The following is a 19,484-nucleotide window of genomic DNA, read 5'->3' on the forward strand; positions in this document are numbered from 1 at the left end:
GAAACATTCATGTCATCAAATCATCCAAAGCGTTCGCAAAAATTCATATTATTTGTCTCAATAAACTGGCAACTGCTCATTTTGGGCACGTGGGGAAGCCATGTCAAAATCTACAAATTTAAAATGCACAGTATACAATAATGTATTAATTCCATGTACAGAATCAATAGTGCTGGAGAGCCAGTTCAATCAATTCGCCTGTATGTTGCAGCTATTTTATTTACACTGGACCAGTAAGTGCAAATATATCTGCAACACTGTGACCTTGAACTGGTCATAAATCAGTCAGAAGTCAGAAACACAACAGAAACTGCAGCAGGCTATTCAAGAAACAATTGCAAAAATGAATATGAAAGTATGTTTCTCAGAATTGCGGAGAAAAATATCTAAGCTCTCTGTTGTGGACAGAAAAATGGAAGTTCAGGAGGAAAGGAAACTAGCTCAGGATTAATCCAAATTTAAGAATAACTTCTCTGAGAGTATAAGAGGATTGAGGAGATTTCTCTATTAAACTCACAAAGGTGATGTGCTGAAAGACAAAATAGGGAAGAAGGATGAACTTGATGCTCTGCATCATTCAATGAAGATAGTGCTGGTTTACGGGAAGATCTGGAATATCTCTCATGTAAAAGAGATCAGGTTCAGCCGCAGCTACGTATTTGCTGTCTCCTTTCTCAAGAGTGGAGAAAATTAGAAGAATTGAAGTTGTAAACCTAAAAGCTTCAAAATGAACTCAAAGATCTGAGTGAATGAAACAGCAAATGCAAAGAGGATCCAACCCATTCAAAACAATGACAGGAACGAAATCAGTCTGTGGCTACTCTAGAAAAATACTTAGCTGTAGTGCATCAGGATAAGCAAGTTTCAAAACAGCAACTGCATTTCATGACAGAAAGTCTTGACAACACCAACAGAAATGACAAAAAATGTGAATGATGACTGTGGAAAGCAATTGCATCCCCAGACAGTATCACCTTTCAGAGAAAATATTAGCAGGAGTAGGCATTTAACTGTTTGAGCCTGCTCTGCCACTCAATATGATCAGGCCTGATTATCCAACTCTGTACCCTGTTCTCGCTTTCTCCTCATACCTTTTCTACCCTTTAGCCTTAAGATCTACAACCAACTTATTCTTAAAAATATTCTATGTTTTAGCTTCACTCACACGCTGAGGCAGGGAATTCGACAGGCTCATCACTCTCGAGGTGAAGAAACTTCTAATCTCAGTCTGAAATGGCCTACCCTATATCGTTAGACTGTGACCCCTTTTTCTGGACTCTCTGTCATTGGGAACATGCTTCCTGCATTTACCCGATCCAGCCCTGGTAGGATTTTATTGGCTTCTTTGAGATCTCACCTCATTCATCAAAATTTTAGTAGTCCTAACTGATCCAATCACTTTTCATATGCCATATGAGGAATCATGTAAACCTTTGTTGAACTTCCTTCCTTACCAGAATGACCTTCCTCAGCTAAGAAGACCAAAGCTACACACAATACTCCAGTTGTGGTTTCACCAAGGCATCGTACACTTGCAGCAAGTCATCCCTGCTCCTATACTCAATCTTCTTGCTATGGAGCCCAACATACCATTTGCCTTCACCATCTGTGTGCTTATTTTCAGCAACTGGTGTACCAGAGAACCTAGCAGGCCTTGCACCTTCCTTTTCCCCTATCTATCACCATTCAGATAATAACCTGACTTCCTGTTTTTTGCTACCAAAGCAGATAACCTTATATTTATTCACATTATATGGCATCTACCTGGCATTTCTCCACCAAACTTCTCTAAATTACACTGAAGCATCTTTGCATCTTCCTCACAGCTCAACCTCCCACTCTTCTTTGTGTCATCTGCAAACATTGAGGAATTATATTTAGTTCCCTCATCTAAATCAATGTACATTATGAATAGTTGGTGTCCAAGCACCGGTCCCTGTAATACCACACTGGTCACTGATTGCCACTTGAAAAAAAATGATTTGTTCCTACTTTTTGTTTTTTGTCTGCCAACGATTCTCAATCTATGTCAATACACTAGCCCAATCCCACATGGTTTAATTTTATATATTAATCTTTTATGCATGATCTTATTGTAAGTCTTCTTAACATCCAAGTAAACCACATCCAGTGGCTCCCTTTTATCAGTTCTACTAGTTACATCAAGCAAGATACTTCAAGCAAGATTTCCCTTTCTCATCATCTTACTGGCCTTAGTCTTCGATTCCTCCTCAGTCATTTTACATACTGAGCTACTGCTCTGGTTTCCAGCCCCCTGCCACTCTAGTTTAAAACTTCCCGAGTGCCACCTCCCTGCCAGTTTAAGTAAAACCCTTCCTTCATGCACAGGTTCCACCTGCCCCAGAAGACATCCTAATCAAGTTTTGAGAAGATTTGTGGCTCAGGTTGAGGTTCTGGATGTAAGTTTGCTCGCTGAGCTAGAAGATTTGTTTTCAGATGTTTCATCACCATACTAGTTAACATCATCAGACAGCCTCCGTTGATGGTATGATACATCCACTTTTTATTGATGTGTTTAGGTTTCCTTGGGTTGGTGATGTTATTTCTTGTTCTTCTTCTCTGGGGTAGGTAAATGGGATCCAAGTCAATGTGTTTGTTGATGGAGACCCAGTTGGAATGCCATGCTTCTCGGAATTCTCATGCATGTCTTTGTTTGGCTTGTCCTAGGATGGATGTGTTGTCCAGTCAAAGTGATGTCCTTCCTTATCTGTATGTAAGGATACTAGTGATAGTGGGTCATTTTTTTTGTGGCTAGTTGATGTTCATGTATCCTGGTGGCTAGTTTTCTGCTTGTTCGTCCAATATAGTGTTTGTTACAGTTCTTGCAAAGTAGTTTGTAAATGACATTAGTTTTGTTTGTTGTCTGTATAGAGTCTTTCAAGTTCATTAGCTTCTGATTTAGGGTGTTGGTGGGTTTGTGGGCTACCATGATGCCAAGAGGTCTGAGTCATCTGACAGTCATTTCTGAGATGTCTTTGATGTAGGGGAGTGTGGCTAGGGTTTCTGGATGTGATTTGTCTGCTTCTTTGGGTTTGTTGCTGTGAAATCAGAGGACTATATTCATTGGGTACCCATTCTTTTTGAATACATTGTATAAGTGATTTTCCTCTGCTCTTCATAGCTCCTCTGTGATGCACAAATTGCTCCATGAGGTTGAGGAGGCAGCTGGTTTTGCTGCTGGAGCAACTCCTAATGTTCCTCAACAGAGGCTAGGATAGAGCTGCATACATAACTCCCATGATGCTGTGAATGGTGACAGCAGGGAAATGAGGAAGAAGGGAGTTTCTACAGTATGTTCACAGCTAGCCAAATATTATTAAAGAAAGGGACAGTGAACGTACTTTTTGCAGGAATGGAGACCAAAGTCAACTGATAAACTATTACCCCGAGTGGCGGTCTGAACAGAACAATCTTCTGCAGGTATATATGGAACTCCATCATCATACTATTGAGAAATAAAAAAATCTGTTGCTCATCAAACTTAAACAACCTAGCAGTCAGATACTAATAACATCCAAATCGGAGCATTTTAGCTGAAATGTTTGGATCTCTAGCAACCCCAAGAACAAATTCTATTGATGTATTGGTCTAACATGGCAAGTTGTCAATGTGAGTCATATTTGAACAGCACTGGAGATAATACAAGTCCACTAACTAAATTATACCATCTTTATTCTGAAAAAAACTTGTGTTCTCCTGAGGCAGCTGAGATCAGATAGGTACCAGAAATAGCACAAGTCAAGTAACCTCTCTCATGCTGCAATGTTTACAGGCAGTTGGAACATCACAGAGCAGAAATAGCATCAGAATGTTCAGATTGTTGTTTGGCCACTGTAACGAAATGTGCCATCGGAAATATCATTTCATGATTTAAGAATGGACGGGAAGGAATCGGTACAAATGTGTTGTGGGGAATGTGGACAACATGCAAAGTTTGGTAGAGGTTTGAAAACTCATTTAATTCTCGAACAGATCTTGCTTTAATTCTTTAATTCAGTATCGCTTCTGTATCCTGTGCCCATTTTTATCATTTACTCAGGTTGGGCAGGTGGAAAGGAGGTTCAGGCTCGCACAGCAGGTCAGTGTTGACATCTGCAGCATCTGGACCACATCTGTCCCCAGTAAGGGTAAGAATTGCTCAACTCTACACTCATTCGACAGGATTTAACCACCAAGGAATGATGAGGAGAATGATGAAAAATGGAAACTTAACTGGAGTTCCTACTGCAGATTTGAAGCATCACAATGCAGTGATATTTGCCAAAAATGAGAGAAACAGGTCAGCTGACCATAACATTCTTCTGTAGATCAAAGTGCTCAAAGTAAACAACATGTGTGTCACACTTTACACATGTAGACAGTATGCCAAGGTGTTCACGTACATTAGGGTGTGGTTGGAAAGGTATTTTCTTAATTCATGAACTTAGGAATCATTAACTAGGCTATAATTTATTGCCCACCCCTCACTTGCCAGAGGGTAGTTGTAGGGTTGGAGTCATATGTAGGCCAGGCCAGTTAAGGATGACTGGTTCTTTCCCCTAAAAGACATTAGTGAACCAGATGGGCTTTACCAACAATAGTTTACATTGTCTTCACTAGACTCTTAATTCTAGTTTTGCTTTTCTTCAATTTCAATACCACCATATATTTTGAATTTGAACCCTAAGTCTCTGAATTAATAGTCCAGTGATAATACCTCAAGGCCATTGCCTCCTTATGTGGTGATATAGTGTGATACAGGCTTTAGGCACCACAGGAACAGAGAGAACTCAGATTTCTGCTGGTCAGATCTCAGATATTGATCTCGTGCTATGGTGCTCATTTACAATGAGCATGACAGAAAGAGGCCGGCCCGGCAAAGCAAACATGCATGCATGGAAATGATTGAATACACAAGCAACAGCAGCAGCATGGTCTCCCAAACTGGAAGATGGGTTCTCAAGGGGTTTGAAGGTCAGGAGAAGTCAGTGGTAAAACTGTAGGTTGCATGGTCATGTTGACAATGGGAGTTTTTGCACATGCAGACTGACACATTGGCTTATGCTTCCAAAGCTGCTCCAACTCACACACCTCAGATGTTTATGCAATAGAAAAGATATTACAGGGAACATTGCAGTTAATGCAACTGCTGGTGCTCCTGCTGCTCTCCTCTTGTTCCTTACCAGAGGGTCTAGGTAGAGATGTAGTAGCTGCTCCCATTCTGTGCTGAAAGCAGTTTCATAAAACCGCCATTTCGTCTGTCTATCTTGACACCAAACGTATACCTGGGGTAGAATAATCTGTTAGACAGAATACATTGATTGCAACAAACACAACAGAAGATATGATAGCTTACCTCATATTGTCAAATACTAACAAGTTCAAGATCATAAAACCCTCAGACAGAGGAGCAAAAGGAGGCCATTCGGTCCATCAATTCTGCTCCACCATTCAATGAGATTATGGTTGATCTGCCAATCCTCAACTCCACTTTTCTGTCTTTTTCCGAGAACCCTTAATAATGAAAAAGCTGCCTCCATCAGCCCTGAATATACTTAATGACCCAGCCTTGTGGGCGGCACGGTGGCACAGTGGTTAGCACTGCTGTCTCACAGCGTCAGAGACCCGGGTTCAATTCCCGCCTCAGGCGACTGACTGTGTGGAGTTTGCACGTTCTCCCCGTGTCTGCGTGGGTTTCCTCCAGGTGCTCCGGTTTCCTCCCACCATCCAAAGATGTGCAGGGTCAGGTGAATTGGCCATACTAAATTGCCTGTAGTGTTAGGTAAGGGGTAAATGTAGGGGTATGGGTGGGTTTCGCTTCGGCGGGTCGGTGTGGACTTGTTGGGCCGAAGGGCCTGTTTCCACACTGTAATCTAATCTAATCCAATCTAATCTAACCCTTTGTGATAAAGAATTCCACCAATCCAACACTCTCTCAGAGAAGAAATTCCTCCTCATTTCTGTTTAAAATGTGTAATCCATTATTCTGAGATGCTGTCCTGCAGTCCTTGACTCTGCCATGAGGGAAAACAACCTTTCCATACCTACTCTGACAAGTCCCCGAAGAATCTTACATGTTTCAGTAAGGTTGCCCTTTATTCTTTTATATTCCAATAATTACAGCCCCAATCTACTCAACCGCTCCTCGTAAGACAGTCCCTCCATACTTAGTATCAGCCTAGTCAACCTTCTCGGCACTTCCTCCAATACCGATATTTCTTTATGTAGATAAGAAATCCAAATACTGCTCAGTGTTTCTGCTGTGGTTTGATTAGTGCATTGTATAGTTTTAGCAAAACCTTTCTATTTGTATGCTCCATTACTTTTGAAATAAATGCCAACATTCCATTTGCCTTCCCTACTACCAACTGAACTAGGATGCTAGAGTTTTTTTTATGTCATTCATAGATGAGGACTCCCATATCCCTCTGATCTGTAGACTTATTCAGGTCTTTCTCCATTCTCACACATTATCTTCCATCTGCCAGGTTTTTGCCCACTCACTTATATTCCTCTGCAGACACTTTGTGTCATCTTCATCACTTACCTTCCCACCTATTTTTGTATCATCTGCAAACCTGGCAATACTACACTCACTTTCCTCATTCAGGTCTTTATCATATATTGCAACTAATCATGGCCCCATCACTGATTCCTATGGCACTCCACTAATTACACATTGCTATCCTGAAAATGATTTGTACCACCTCTGTCTTCTATTAATTAGCCAATCCAATGTCCATGTTAATATTTCCAACAGTATTGGTTCTTATCTCATTAAGAACCTGATGAATGGTACCTTATCAAATGCCTTCTTAAATATTCATACAGATTTTCTAATTGCAGAACAATTGACTTGCTTCTAATGCCAGGTTAATATGAATTACAGAAAATTCTTTCATTTTTGGAGCTAATCAACTGATAACTCATTTTATGCAGTTTATGATTTCCATCTCAGGAGCCAAATGCTTTAACCAAAAGAGGATTTTCATCAATACATCATTCTTTCATTATTAACTCTGAGCTCTCAGTACATGGATAATTTAAGAAATGCATTATAGTAGTCCCCCCGTACCCACAGGGGATATGTTCCAAGATCTACCACAGAAACCTAAAACCCTGGATAGGAGTGAACCCATACGTTTCAATGGGAAATTTACCTTCCAGGCAGCCCACCGGTTCCTGGTTCCAGAAAGTTCTGTATAATATATTCGGGTCGCAGTAAACTACTGGTAACTGAAACTGTGGAAAACAATTCCGCGGATTCAGGGCCACCCTGTACTTAGTTGTTCACTTCCAATACTTTCAGCCTCTGGCCTTATCTAGTCATAGAGTATCCCCAAAAACCCAAGCTGAATACCAGTTGTGATCAATATAAAGACTTCAGGTTGTATGAATAATCAAACCTTTTCTAGAAGCAGCCTTCTGTGGGTCAGAATGATGGCAATACTTTCAATTCTTCAGTTTCTTTCATAAAGCTGTTCACTGTCTTCATTTACTCTGAAATGGATCAAATAGAGTGCAACAGTCAGTGCAACTCCATTAGAATCAGTGAAACTGTTCTGCAGCCTCAAATTTTACCCCATTAATCTCATTTTAGAGTCATCAAGTCACAACGGTTTACAGCGTGGAAACAGACTATTCAGTCCAATTCATCCATGTCAGCAGATGTCCTAAATAAACCTAGTCCTATTTGGTCCATATCCCTCTAAACGCTTTCCACTCATATAACCATCCAGATGCCTTTTGAATGTTGCATTTGTACCAGCCTCCACCACTTCGTCTGGCAGCTCATTACATACACATACTACCCTCTACATAAAAAAGTTACCCCTTAGGTCACTTTTATATCATTCCCCCGTTACTTTAAACCTATGCCCTTTAGTTCTGGACTCCTCCACCCCAGTAAAAAGACCTTGTCTATTCACCCTAACCATGCCTGTCATGATTTTATAAATAGCTATAAGGTCACCCCTCAGCCTCCGCCACTCCAGGGAAAACAGCCCCAGCCTATTCAGCCTCTCCCTATAGCTCAAACCCTTTAACCCTGGTAACATCCCTGAACCCTTTCAAATTTCACAACATCCTTCCTATAGCAGGGACGTCAGAATTGCATGCAGTATTCCAAAAGTAGCCAAACTAATGTGCTGTACTGCTGCAACATGGCCTCCCATCTCCTATACTCAATGCACTGACTAATAAAGGAAAGCATACCAAACAACTTCTTCAGTATCCTGTCTACCCGGGGCTTGTATCAGCCTCCTAGTTTGTTCACAGCAAGAGATGCTGGATACATTGGCCGAGTAAAAACTGTAATCACAGAACCCACGTGCCAGACACAGTGCAAAAAAAAAGCCAGCTGCTAATGTTATTAGCGTAGTGTAAAAAGTAACAGTTATTTTGGACAGACATACCCCACAACTTTCACACTAAACAAAGGTGAGCCCAGACAGAAAAGCATTGGGTCCTGCTACACAAAGAAATTGATGGTAGCATGCTATCAAAATACTTGTTTAGTATCTCCCCCATCTCCTGCGGTTCCACACATAAGCAGCCTTGCCAATCTTTAAGAGGCCCGATTCTCTCCTTGGTTATCCTTTCGTCCTTAATATATTTGTAGTATCCCTTTGGATTCTCCTTAACCCTATTTGCCAAAACTATGTCATGACCCCTTTCTGCCCTCCTGATTTCCTTCATAAGTAAACTCCTACTGCCTAGATACTCTTATAGGGATTCATTCAATCCCTGCCGTCTATACCTGACATATACTTCCTTCTTATTCTTGACCAAAGCCTCAATTTCTCTAGGCATCCTCCACACCTACCAGCCTTGTCTTTCACTGTAACAGGAACATATTACCTCTGCTCTATCCTTATCTCATTTTTGAAGGCTTTCTATTTTTCAGCTATTCCTTTACCTGCAAACATCCGCCTCCAATCAACTTTTGAAAGTTCTTGTCTAAAACCATCAAAATTGGCCTTCCTCCAATTTAGAGCTCTTTCCTTTTAGATCCAGTCTATTCTCTTCCATTACTATTTTAAATCTAATAGAATTATGGTCACTGGTCCCAAAGTGCTACCCCACTGACACTCTGCCTTATTTTGCAGCTACGTTTTTCACTTCCTCTTGTAGGTACATCCACAAACTGAATTAGAAAAGATTCTTGTGTACGCTGTCATGGACCAGGCCAGACCCCTCAAAACATTTCAAGAAGGTAGCCCAGACCCTAACTTTGCTAGTTGTTTTAAGTGTTGTACAGTGGATATTCCAAGAGTAATGCAGCTGGTCAAGCCACTTAGTTTTAAACAAAACAGAATTTATTTACAAGATTACTGAATGAAACACAAACAACAGAAAACAGAATACCAAACCATCTAACCTCTCCAAAAACCCAACAGATCATCCCAACTTAACGATGCTGTTCCAAATGATGCTGGCAACAATCCCGATAAACACTCCTTGGCACAAAAGGTAAAATCAAGCACAAGTTCTTACAGGGTAGATGTCAGAGAGAGACCAGCCTGGACCTGCTTCTTTGGGTCCAGCAGCTCTTTTTTCACACTACTGCTAAACAGAACCAAAGATGGAAATGTGTTGCTGGAAAAGCGCAGCAGGTCAGGCAGCATCTAGGGAACAGGTGAATCGACGTTTCGGGCATTAGCCCTTCTTCAGCCGCCGACGATGACGTCACCTCCGCCTGCCGCCGCCGCCGATGACGTCACCTCCGCCCCATTACGCACGCGGCCGCTACATCGCCCGCTGCAATACCTGCCGCCGCCGCCGACGATGATGTCACCTCTGCCCCATTACGCACGCGGCCGCTACATCGCCCGCTGCAATACCTGCCGCCGCCGCCGACGATGACGTCACCTCCGCCCCATTACGCACGCGGCCGCTACATCGCCCGCTGCAATACCTGCCGCCGCCGCTGACGATGACGTCACCTCCGCCCCCACCGACTATACCCCCACACTCCGGATTCCTCAACTGTTCCAGAATCTTCCATCGGCCTCCGAAATCAGTCTGCTCCGAAATCAGTCTGGCGCCATTACGCACGCGGCCGCTACATCACCCGCTGCAATACCTGCCGCCGCCGCCGACGATGACGTCACCTCCGCCCCCACCAACTATACCTGCTGCGCTTTTCCAGCAACACATTTCCATCTCTGATCTCCAGCATCTGCAGACCTCACTTTCTCCTAAACAGAACCAAACCAAACCAGAGAAATGCTGAGTTGGGAGAACTGGCCACTCCCCTTTCATTGTACAAGTGTTTTCTTTTAACTTGAAAGCCTTCTGCCTGAGGCAGTCTCTGTTAGCTATTATCAAATTGGCCCTAAAACCCTTCACCTCCAGACTTTTCAGAGTCTGTGTCATTTACGACCTCCCTGAAAAAAGAAAGCCAAGGGCTGTATAACCTTGTTAAAGGAGCAGCTTTATCACAACACTTAACACATTCCTCTCCATCTAAACCCTTAACATGATGGCAGTTCCAGTTTTTATTTAGAAAGTTAAAATTCCCTACCGTAACCACCCTATTATTCTTGCAGATAACTGAGATCTCCTTACAAATTTGTTTCTCAATTTCCTACTGACTATTGAGGGGTCTAAAGTACAATCCCAATAAGGTGATCATCCCTTTCTTATTTCTCAGTTCCACCCAAATAATTTGCCTGGACTTATTCCCTGGATGTATCCTCCCTATATACAGCTGTAATGTTATGCCTTATCAAAAACACCACTTCCCCTCCTATCTTGCTCCCCTTTCTATCCTTCCTATAGCATCTATACCCTAGAACATTAAATTGCCAGTCCTGTCCATCCCTGAGCCATGTCCCTGTAATTGCTATGATATCCCAGTCCCATAATTCCCAACCATGCCCTGAGTTTATCTGCCTTGCCAGTTAGGCCTCTTGTATCCAAATAAATGCAGTTTAATTTATCAGTCCTACCTTGTTCCCTGCTTTGCTCTGCCTCCCGACTGATTGACTTGCTCCTTTTCCCAGCTGCACCAGTCTCAGACTGATCTCTTTCCTCACTATCTTCCTGGGTCCCACCAACTCACCCACTCTCAATACCCCCTCACTAGTTTAAATCCTCCCAAGCAGCTGTAGCAAATCTACCTGCCAGTTATTAGTCCCCTTCAGGGACAATCAGTCCTTCTTATACAGGTTACTTCTGCCCCAGAAGAAATTCCACTGATCCAAAATGTGAATCCTTTTCCTCTGCACCAGCTCCTCAGTCATACATTCATCTGGTCGATCCTCCTATTCCTAAACTCATGGTACCAGGAATAATCCAGATATTACTATCCTTGAGGACCTCCTTTTTAAAGTCCTACCTAACTTCCCATATTCTCTCCTCAGAATCTCTTCCTTTTCTCTTCCTATGTCCTTAGACCCAATGTGTACAATGACATCCTGCTGGTCACTCTCCCCTTTGAGAATATTCTGCACTTTCTCTGAGATATTCTTGATCCTGGCACCAGGGAGACAACATACCATTCTGATATCTCAATGTTGGCTGCAGAAACATCTGTCTGTGCCTCTGACTAGAGAGCACCAATCGATCACTTGGAACTTGACATATCTCTCATTACATTAGAGTCAGTCTCGGTACAGAAACCTGGCTCTCAGTGCATCATTTTCCTAAGGGTCCATCACCCCCTACATTTTCCAAAACAGCATACTTTTTTGAGGTGAGGATAGCAGCAGGAGACTCCTGCGTTACCTGCCTACCCTTCCCTTTCCTGAAGGTAACTCATCTACCTGACTGTGTCTGCGGGTTTTCACCCTTCCTGAAAATGCCATCCATTACACCCCCGGCTGCTGTAAATTCCTTATTGCCTCTAACTGCTGCTCCAATCGATCCATGCAATCTGACATGATTCACAATCAAACACACTTCCTGCAGACATAATCACCAATAACATGGAAACTCTCCCTAATCTCCCATACCTAACAGGAAGAGCACATCACTCTACTAATGGCCACCTTTACTTGTAGCAATTTATAGACCCAGAAAATAGCACTGACCTATTCCTTCAAAACATTGTTCCAGGCTAACTTACTACATAGGTTTTATATTTTTAAAGTTTAATCAAGAGATAGAAATCAATAAAAACATTTAATCAAAAAACAACACACTCTACTCACAATTGTAGATTTACAAAAAAAATGAGGCCGTACATTAAAACTAGCCACTTAGCTGCTCTCCTGCTGTAAGCTCCCCCACACATGTTTCTCCAAGGTCAGTTGTGTATTTCACTATTTGTTTATTTTTCTTAGAAGAACTGGTTTATAAAATCATGAGGGGCATGTATAAGGTAAATAGACAAGATCTTTTCCCTGGGGTGGGGGGACTCTAGAACTAGAGGACATGGATTTAAAGTGAGAAGGAAAGATTTAAGAGGGACCTAAGGGGCAACCTTTTTTACACAAAGTGGGGACACTTGTGGAATGGACTGCATGAGGAAATGGTGGAGGCTGGTACAACTACGTAGAACGTAGAACATAGAACAATACAGCGCAGAACAGACCCTTCAGCTCTGGATGTTTTGCCGACCTGTGAACTAATCTAAGTCCATACCCCTGTACTGTCCCATCATCATCCATATGGTTATCCAAGGACTGTTTAAAATGCTCCTATTTAAAAGGCATCTGAATGGGTATATGAATAAGAAGGGTTTAGAGGGATATGTGCCAAGTGCTGGCAAATGGGCCTAGATTAATTTAGGATATCTGGTCAGCATGGATGAGTTGGACTGAAGGGTCGGTTTCTGTGCTGTATGTCTTTATGACTCTATAAATTCCGATGTCCAGAGATACTTGAAACCAAACAGCAGAAGTAGTCAGCTGTACAGGTTCACTGCTGGGTCAGACTGCTGTGTAGATTTATTTCTCCGGTGGTTTCACTTCCCAAATGGTCACTGTTTTAGATTAGATTCCCTACAATATGGAAACAGGCCCTTAGACTCAACAAGTCCACGCCGACCCTCCAAAGAGTAACCCATCCAGACCCATTCCCCTACATTTACCCTTGACTAGTGTACCTAACACAATGGGAAATTTAGCATAGCCAATTCACCTGACCTGCACATCTTTGGATTGTGGGAGGAAACCCATGCAAACATGGGAAGAATGTGCAAACTCCACACAGACAGTCGTCCAAGGTGGGAATCGAACCCAGGTCCTTGGCACTGTAAGGCAACAGTGCTAACCACTGAACCACCGTGCCACCCCAATGTCCAAATGCTTTGTCTCTCTTCTTCCTTTTAAAATGACATTGTTGCCAAACTTTTTGAGATGTCTGATCTCTCTGTAATGCTCACTGTGAGTGTGAGACATCCCATTTGACGTTAAAGAGTTTCAATATTGATGAAAGTTTTGGGAAAACACCACTGGGCTTCATTTGGATCAGAATGAATTACACTATAAAAAACAGGTCCCCATGTGGTTATAAGCCAGATAACTGGGCCTAGGTTCAGTGAGCAATAATGAGAATGGAGATGAGCATTCCAATTGTTGATAGTGTTTGATCCATTGACCAGGGCACACTTATGTCGAGTTGATGACAATAAAATTAGGGAAGTTCAAAGATATCGATGGAGGTCTAAGATTAATTAAATCCATTTCTAAATGCTTTATACATCTTGTTGCCGAAGAGAATGACCATAGTTGATGAACCAGTTCTAATAGTCTTTTAATTTATTCTGTTAGAGATATGGGAGTGCCATAATTTGTTGCCCATCCCTAACTGTAATTGAATGGAGTGATTTATTAGATCATTTCAGATGGCACCTAAGAATCAATTATATTATTATGAACCTAGAATCACATGTAGACTGGACTGGTAAGACGGCAAATTTCATTTTTTAAAGGATAGTATTGAACTATATAGGTTTTTAACAAGAGCTGATGATAGCTTCATGGTCACTGTCACTGAGATTCAGATTTACAATCAATTGTATTGATATTCCATCAGCTGCCCTGATGAGATTTGATTTTGCGTTCTCAAGTATTCTTTTGGGCATTTGTGCTACTAGTGTAGTCACATTACCACTGCACCACCATTCTAATTTGTTCATGTAGGTAATGGGAGTAGGGCTGGTGATAACTGCTTTCCTGGGACTTTAACATGGTATCCTCATAGGACTGGCGACTACCGTCGACACTTCAGACATCAGTGATACATGCGAGACCAGCAGTAATGGCAAGTAGTTATAAACTGCAGACAACAAGGAGTGAACACCAAATCCAGGGCAGGTGAGGTTTCAACAAAGAAGTAACCGAGAGTGGGGCTGTGTAACAATTAGTAACCAGGTTCCAAGACTCCACGATGTATGAGCAACAGTATTGAAAGTTCCCTAGCAACAACAACTTTAACTAATACATCCTACACTGCAACAATATCACCGGCTCAGTTATATGGATCAAAAACTCACGAAGATGTTCATTAATTATGATACAAGATAGCTGTGCTAAGACAGACAGTTCAACAAATAATGTTTCTGTTGGTCACATTTCTCTCATCAGGGAAAGTTGTTCAGATGTTCCAGCCAATCACATTGACTCCTAGAGCGATCAATCACTCAGTAACAATCTGTGCAATTCCTTTTTGTTCACTCAAATTCATTACGCAGCCTCCTGCCTCAATTGTGTTGAGATTACAAAATTATCAGATTTGATCTCACTCAGAAATGCTCAGTATGAAGTGTGAAGCTTCTCTGTCATTTGACTTAACCAGCTAAACACCTCAACTTGATGTACCTTTTTGCTATATATTCAGGGTTTTATTTAGATTGCAATGGCAGAATGATCTGGAATGTAAAAACAAGTTTCCCTATGGATCCAATTCAGTGAATATGGAGGTGGGCAATAGTGAAGAAATTACTAGCCTTTTCAGGAATAGAGTTCACTCCCTGCTTGTGGGGCAGCACAATGGTTCTGTGGTTAGCACTACTGCATCACAGTGCCAGGGACCTGGATTCAAATCCAGCCTTGTGTGACTAGATTAGATTACTTACAGTGTGGAAACAGGCCCTTCGGCCCAACAAGTCCACACCGCCCCGCCGAAGCGCAACCCACCCATACCCCTACATTTACCCCTTACCTAACACTACGGGCAATTTAGCATGGCCAATTCACCTGACCTGCACATCTTTGGACTGTGGGAGGAAACCGGAGCACCCGGAGGAAACCCACGCAGACACGGGGAGAATGTGCAAACTCCACACAGTCAGTCGCCTGAGGCGGGACTTGAACCCAGGTCTCTGGCGCTGTGAGGCAGCAGTGCTAACCACTGTGCCACCGTGCCGCCCCAACCGTGACTGTGTGGAGTTTGCACATTCTCCCTGTGTCTGTGTGGATTTCCTCCCACAGTTCAAAGATGTGTAGGTTAGGTGAATTGGCCATGCTAAATTATCAATAGTGTTCAGGGATGTGTAGGCGAGGTGCATCATTCAGGAGAAGGTAGAGCAATAGGGGAATGGATCTGGTTGGGTTACTCTCTGGAGGGTCAGTGTTGACTTGTTGGGCCGAATAGCCTGTTTCCACACTATAGTGATTCCATGAATATGCCAGTGTGTTTTGAAGCAGTGATTTTGTGTTTTTTAGGTTTGTGCTGACTTTGTGCCTCACATTTCATATAATTATGGGAACTAGACACCATTCATCTGAAGTTGTGTGACTTAGTCAGGAATTGAATTGAAGTTTTAGTAGACTATGTGTATTGTTATGACTGGGACTTTTTGACAAGTCCTTGCCGAGATAGTCAGAAGTTTCATTATGTTTTAGAAAATACTGCAGGTAGCTGAGGCAAAGTTTCAACCTTGGACTTTAAAGTGTGGCTAACAATTTTTGTCCAATCTCTGGGACATCTTCAACTTTGCTGATGATGCTAATAAGCAGCTGAATATATTAACAGAATACCGCACTCAGACTGACAGTGCTGGCCAATCAGGAACTCCAAGGTGGAACCTGCAGAAGAGCCCAAATGTGTCTAAGACAATATGGAATCTGGCACAGAAGATTTACTCATCACAATTCATAGAACTCAACAGTATTAACTGAGTTGTCCTTCAACATCTACAAATCACCTTTGAATCTTCTTGTTGATGTTCCCATTGTGCACAATCTCCTCATTCAGATCATTTAGCCAATCACATTCACTCCAAGAGAGATCAGCCAGTTAACTTTTAATTTACTTTGTTTCTTGCACTGAAGGAGTTTGTGCAGCCTCTTGCATCAACTGCGTCCAGTTTCTGAAGCTATGCTGATATCTGATCTCACCATGATCTCAGGGTCAGGGTAAAGCTAGTTCTGTGACATCGTTGCTTGACTCAACCAGCCATGTATTGTCATTGTTTGACTCTAATAGTTAGCATATTTTAACGTATGTTATCCATAAATATATATATATATATATAATATATAGGTACTAAAACAGTTTTGCTCTGCACAATAGCATATAAAGAAAACAAAACAAATACTGAAATTGGACTTTATCCAATAAACAAACCAAAGGAATCTCTTACTTGTGTAAGGTTATATTTACATATATTTGAGGCACTGGGGGAGTCCAATAACTGAACAGACCCCCATTTAACTTCAGCAGAAAGGTCTCAGATGGTGGACTTTCCCACTGCAGCAGCTACCTCAAGCTTTAGTGCATCCCTCAGCACGTAGTCCTCAACCTTGAAATGTGCCAGTCTGCAACACTCAATCAGGGTCAACCCTTTGCTCTGGAAGGCCATAGTTTTGGGCAGACCATAGGGCACCTTTCATCGAGTTGATTGTCCTTCAGTTGCAGTCAATTTTGGTCTCAGTGTGCATCCCGGGGAACAGCCATAATGCAGAGTCCTGCATCAAGGAGCTGCTCTGGGCAAAAACCATTGCATTTTCTCCAGACCTTCTTCACAAAAGCACATTCCAGAAGGCGATGTGTGACAGTCTCATTGCCCCCTACTCCTACCCCTCACCCAGCAGCAGCTTTGAGGGCAATGTGTTGTGGTGCAGAAGTAGTGCCCTTGCCACCACCAGCCAAGCAATCTCTATCGGTTAGGTATCTCACTTTGATTAAAATGTTGGATGAACAGCCTTGGGTTTTAATTTATGTTACGAGGACAGATCTATGTTATAAACTGGCTTCCATGCGCTTATCCTTGAACATGGGGGAGGTCCCAGAGGACTGGAGAATTGTTAATATCGTCCCCTTGTTTAAGAAGGGTAACAGGGATAATCCAGGTAAATACAAATCTGTGAGCCTGACGTCAGTAGTAGGGAGGCTATACACCCATTTGGAAGAAAATCAGCTTATCGATGATCAGCAGCATGGTTTTGTGCAGGGAAGGTCATGTCTAACAAACCTAATAGAAATCTTCAAAGAGGTGACAAAGTTGATTGATGAAGGAAGGGATATAGATTTCATATACATGGACTTTCATAAGGCTTTTGATAAGGTTCCCCTTGGGAAGCTGATGAAGAAGGTGATGGCGCATGGGGTCCAGAGTATTCTAGCTAAGTGGATAGAGAACTGGTTGGGCAACAGGAGACAGGGCGTAATAGTGGAAGGGAGCTTGTCAAAATGGAGATCTGTGACCAGTGGTGTTCCACGGAATCCGTGCTGGGACCACTGTTGTTTGTGATATATACATAAGTGATCTGGAGGAAGGTGTGGCAAGTTTGCAGATGACACTAAGATTGGCGGTGTAGCAGATAGTAAAGGGGACTGTCAGAGAATACAGCAGAATATAGACAGATTGGAGAGTTGGGCAGAGAAAATGGCAGATGGAGTTCAATCCAGACAAATGCGATGTGATGCATTTTGGAAGATGCAATTCAAGAGCAAACTATACAGTAAATGGGAAATTCTTGGGGAAAATTGATGTATAGAGCATGGATGTTCATGTGCATTGTACCCTGAAGGTGGCAATGTAGGTCAGTAGAGTGGTCAAGAAGACACATGGCATGCTTTCCTTCATCGGATGGGGTATTGAGTACGAGTTGGCAGGTCATGTTACAGTTGTATAAGACTTTGGTTCAGCCACATTTGGAATACTGCGTACTGTTCTGGTTGCCACATTACCAAAAGGATGTGGATGCTTTGGAGAGAGTGCTGAGGAGGTTCACCAGGATGTTGCCTGATATGGAGGGTGTAGCTATGAGGAGAGGTTGAGTAAAATAGGCTTATTTTCATTGGAAAGAAAGAGGTTGAGGGGGACCTGACTGAAGCCTACAAAATCATGAGATATAGACAGGGTGGATAGCGAGGAATTTTTTTCCCAGAGTGGAGGACTCAGTTACTAGGGGTCATGAGTTCAAAGTGAGATGGGAAAAGTTGAGGGGAGATATGTGTGGAAAGTTCCTCATATTTAGGATGCTGGTGCCTGGAATGCGGTGCCAGCAGAGGTGGTAGGGGTGCGAACGATAGCATCATTTAAGATGTATCTAGACAAATTCATGAATGGGCAGGGAGCAAAGGGATACAGACCTTTAGAAAATAGGTGGCAGGTTTAGATAGAGGATCAGTATTGGCACAGGCTTAGAGGGCCAAAGGGCCTGTTCCTGTGCTCTAAGGTTCTTTGTTTTTTGTTCTTACAACCCAGCAAATATGGCCAGTGGGCAATGGTGATGGGATTGTTCATCTTCTTGATATAATTTTCCTTTGGTGAAGCATGATTGCAATTGTCTTTGAAACAGTGCATATGGAGTCCTGTGTTGCTGTACACTCAAAATCATCAGTTAGTATCAGACACCAGTGATCAGAATCCACTGATTATATCTTAGTCCAGAGGCAAACAATGGAGTTGATCACTGCTGGTGCGGACCTTAGCTGGAAATGAATTAAATTCACGAGCTGAGTGTATCAGTGCTGAGGCTTTTCAACAGGTCCTTGCTTGGAGAAAAGCTATCCATAAATCAGTTTCATTGAACTCTATTTTTCTGGACAAGGGAAAATGTCTACTTGGGTCTTTAGAGAGTAGATCGCAAACATAAATCATTTTAGTCTAACCTCCAGAGTATCTCAAATATTGCCATCAGGAGGGGAATGAGTACTTAACTCTGATTGGTGATGCTAGTCATTCAGGACTCCAAGCAAGGACCTGAAAGTCAGACTGATTAATCATCAGAGAGGCAAAGGTGAGGACTGCAGATGCTGGAAACCAGAGTTTAGATCATCAGGAATGGAGGCAGGGAGCATCCAGGGTGGAGAGATTTTATCCCGGGCTTCCTGCCTCTATTCCTGATGAAGGGGTTTTGCCCGAAACATTGATTTTCCTGCTCCTGACCTGCTGTGCTTTTCCAGCACCACTCTGATCTAATCATCAGAGAGATCAGGGTCTTGGTACACAGCTACGTACCAGCAATAACACACAAGATTTACTGACAGCAAATAAAATCATTCCATACTGCATATTTATTTATCGGTATATTTATTGGGTTTATAAGTCCTTCACCAGTTACAATGCAAGATGACCATGGTAA

Source organism: Chiloscyllium plagiosum, chromosome 11, assembly GCF_004010195.1.
Source record: "Chiloscyllium plagiosum isolate BGI_BamShark_2017 chromosome 11, ASM401019v2, whole genome shotgun sequence".
Classification (NCBI taxonomy): Eukaryota; Metazoa; Chordata; class Chondrichthyes; order Orectolobiformes; family Hemiscylliidae; genus Chiloscyllium; species Chiloscyllium plagiosum.